Here is a 4,546-nt window from a genome sequence, read left to right on the forward strand (position 1 = left end):
AGGGTGGGCCCAGGTTAAAGCCTATTTAAAAGGCTTGTTTAACACTGAGAAGAGGGGCCGCATACCCGAACCACAGGGAGGAGAGGGAAGGGGGGAGGGAGAGCGAGAGAGAGAGATTCACAGCAGGCTCCTCACCCTCCACCCCGGCGTTCTCTTCAAAGCTGCACTGGTGTTGTGCCGACTCTTCACTTTATCTTTTTCTCTCACTGCACTTCTGCTTTTTCCCTTTCCTGTCTCTCTCTCTCTCTCTCTGTATGTGTGTGTGTGTGTGTTTTAAATGTTCTTCACACATGTGCACGTGTGAATGTAAAGTTTGGGTTGAACAGGCCGACAGCAAGGGAGGGGAGGGAGTAGCCGTGGAAAGGGGGAAAAGCAGGACGGATGGGCAGGAGAGGGTAAAGGACAGCAAGGGAATATTTCCCCTCCCTCCACCACTCCCTGCCTCCCTCCCCTCCTTCCCGCCTTTCTCTTCTCCTCATGTGAAGGACAAGCCTGGTGGGACTGCGGTCTGGCCCAGTGATTGTGGACGGCGCCTCGCAGCGCCTCACACAGGAACCCCATTAATCACCAGAGCAAGTCTCTCACTCCTGGACACAAAGACCCCACACGCTGGCTGCGCCGCACACATGCAAACATGTAAACACGATGCATGCTTGCAGGGAGGGAATGAGAGGAGAAGGAGGAGGTCCCATGCAATTATTTCTAAAATGTCTTGGTGGCACAGAGTTTGGCCTCGAGACCAAGAAGTGAAAACAGTCTTGAATGTGTTTAGTATCAAGTCGAGCAACACGGAATCCACGTTTTTCCCCTCACGCTGCATAATTTGATATCCGATTTAATTAAGGACACAAACAAACACAAACTAGTCGGCGTCCTGAGAAATTAAAGACGTGCACACGCACATAATCCCACAAGTCGTGCAAGGAATGCTTTCCAGGTCATTTGGTGGAGAAATCCCTGCAGCAATTCTATTTCCATCGGCCGCCTTGAGCGCGAGTCCATGTGTGCACAGTCTGCCTATAGTAGGAGCTGAGGAAAGGACACTGCTGAGGTCATCCCCTATATTAAGACTACAGGCTCCTCTTACCCGCTACATGCACTGAAAAAACAACAACCGTAGCACATGCAGGTTAGAAGAGAATGTGTAAATGACGTCACTGGGTGAACCGGTCACTTATATTTCTAATATTTGCATGTGTCATTTATTATCATGGTGATTAATGCAATAAAATGGGGGTTTAAATAGCAGTAGATCAACATAATTAACTACAGTACAGGAAAAACAAGGCTATACTGTAACCCATGTAAATGCAACAATCAGATTAGTCTTCGCGTAATCCAATTATTTATGTTCACATATACATAACCTGTCCATCAAAGCAGCGCTGAGCTGCAGTTACAATGTTTTGATGCTGCCATGTAAAGGTCTAATGAGGACGACTATAAAACAAATGTGTAAATGATGTCATTGGGTGAACCAGACCAAGTGTCATTTATTATAAATAGTAATATTTAAGGCAATTGACAACTATGTACAGGAAAAACAAGGCTATACTGTAATCCATGTAAACGCAATCATCAGATTTGTTGTTGTGTAATCCAATTATTCATGTTCACGTACACATAACCTGTTCATCAAAGCGGCGCTGAGCTGTAGTCACAGCGTTTTGATGCTGCGGTTTTAGTGTCGTGTAAGTGTCATGTATGACTTTTTTTTCTCCAAAATCTGACTTTTTTTCTCCAAAATCTGACTTTTTTTCTCCAAAATCTGACTTTTTTCTCCAAAATCGGACTTTTTCTTTAATCTCGGAATTATGACTTTAATCTCTGAATTCTGAGTTTTTCTTTAATCTCACAATTCATGCTGTTTTTTTGTTTTGTTTGTTTACATGTGGCCCTAATACACTTCTATATATATGTATGGAAAGGACAGACGTTGGTTTATTTTATGAACACATGTTGGTGCTCGAGGTGTGTTAACGTAACTTTTTAGAAGGCACATCTAAGAGTTAATATTTAAGGCAATACAATAAAATCTAGTAAAAGAAAGTAAGTAAAAAAAGGCGTTTTTAATTGCAATAGATACACAACATATCTGAATGTTTGTGTCCTGTGTTAGATGTGTCTTCAAACGGGTGCATGTGCAAGCATAAAACAGGAGAAATTGGATTAATTGATAGCATAATCTGCAGGTGGAGGAAGAGGAGGAGGAGGGGGCAGTAAAAATGTGGAGTGGTCTGGCACATGAAGAGACAATCATCTGTGAGGGTATGTGTGCACTTGTGTTTGTGCATGCCTCTCAGACATCCCCCCCCCCATACCTAATCCCAACGCAGCCATTATAATTTACTGCCCCATCGGTAACTAGCCATCGACAGGGAGGAGATGAGAAAGAGAGAAAGAGGGAGAGAGAGAGAAGAGGGAGGGGGAGGCAGGAGCCAGAGGCAGGCTGAGGGTCAATGGCTATATTGAGCACATAAACCCCATGTAATGAGCAATATTTGTGTACCAGGAGGAAGGTTGTCTGGCTGAGATGGACGTCTGCATGTCACACGCACACAAAACTCCATTAGCCTTATAAGAGCTATACATAATGTGTTTATTAGTAAATAATAAGAAACAAAAAGCAAACAAGCCCTTTCCCTTTCCCGTATTCTTTCCCCTTTGCTTTTATTGAGCATCATTTATTGTGTATTTGTTTTTCTTTTTTCTTCTTCTCCTCCTTCTGCTGTGCTCTGTGTGTGTGTAATAAAGATCTCTGATCTTAATGAGACTAATCTCAACAAGCAGAGTTGAAACTGACAACAAAAGCCATACTATAAAAGGGAGCCATTTGTTTCCTTTATGAACACGGGCGTTAACTGTCATCAGCAGCCAAGTGAATCATCGGCCTAATTATGTGTTATTGCGTAACCGGCGTGTTTATCGTGATGAAGCAGATTAGTTTTGTTTTGTTTTGTTTTTTTATCTAAAATCCCGCGTGTGGTGAGGTAGAAATGCAAATGAAGGCTGAAACCTCAGAGTATAACTGCCCATCAGTGTTGTTAATACTTCTGCCTTTGCTCGTGTGAGATTAAAAACACACACACACACACACACACACACCAAAGGGAATCCAATCCGAACGCACGTGTAAACAGATTTTTACTTCAGTATGTTATTTTTTTGTTGTTCATGGAAAAGCGGAGGCTTTCTGGAGAGATTAGAGCCACAGATCCAGTGACGCTTTGGAGATTTGATGTCAATTGTGGCTTCTTTAAAAACCGCACACTTTGTGTTACCGTAATTACGCGATTGTTTGTGCCATAGCTCGTGCCGTTGCAGGAAGCCGGAGAATCAGCGTCTTTGTCACCAGAGAGGAGAGAGTTGGAAATACACCTGTACAAGTTTCCATTTTTTGGCCTGTTTTTTTTTGAGACAACAACTCAAACAAATGCGATTTTAAACACGTTAGACTGTTTCAAATTTCAAATTTAACACCCAAAATCTGGTGTTAATGTGCAATTACACAACGGCTTGTGCTATCGGAATAAAATCCAGCGGTTTCTGAAAGCTATAAAGTTGCACGCCAAAGGCAACGTGTGGTTATTGCGGCAAATTTCACTCGCGCCGTCACAGGAAGCCGGAGAATCTGTCTCTTTTGGCCTGTTTTTGGACAATTGAGACAAACACTAAAACAAATGTTCTATACATGTTCTCAAGAAAACTTTTTGCTTTTCTTCATGTTAAATTGTTAAAACAGTATTTTCTGGCCCTTTTATGGTTATTATGGACACTTCGAGGCTTCGGTATTAAAGGGTTAATCAATCTCGGCGCTGAGTGACATCACACTGTACCATCGTGTTTTCCCTTGTGTGTGTGTATGTGTGTGGTGAAAGGCCTCACCAGTGTAAAAGTGATGGCACTCTGGAGCACGCAGTGACAGCCCCAGTTTCATGATGATTGAACGCTGAGTGAGGATCCCACGAGTGACCAGGTGTCACAGCTCCAGGTGCTGTTAATCATCTCAACAATACACTCCTCACATCACACACACACACACACACGGTGGACGCATATCTATGGCCAATCAGCCCCAAATCTATCAACATCTGTTGATAACAAAGACACAGAAGAGCCCATCTGTAACTCCTTGTATATCGAATGATGGGAAGATAGTACACAAATAAAAAAACTGACTCCAAAAATTGAGAGAAAAGAACAGAAATAACAATGAACGAGTTTTGAGTAAATAGACTTCAAGGTCTTAATATAATCCTCGAACTCGACAAAATCAAAATGACTTTCATTAGGCATTTACATACGATTTGTCAGATGAGGCCAAAAAAGAATTGTACAATGTGCAAGAGAGTCTGGTTCTATGTTACAAAGACTACATTTGTGTGAACTGGTCAAGTGTGTGCGTATTATGTAATTCTCTAACTTAATTATTAATATAAACGTCCGTATAGTAAAAGCCATGCCTTCTGTCAAACAATATCATCGAAAATATCATCGAAAAGCCTACTTTAAGAGTATTCAAAATATGGATGCCACAAAATGTCTG

The sequence above is a fragment of the Solea senegalensis genome, linkage group LG1 (assembly GCF_019176455.1).
Source record: "Solea senegalensis isolate Sse05_10M linkage group LG1, IFAPA_SoseM_1, whole genome shotgun sequence".
In the NCBI taxonomy this organism is placed as follows: Eukaryota; Metazoa; Chordata; class Actinopteri; order Pleuronectiformes; family Soleidae; genus Solea; species Solea senegalensis.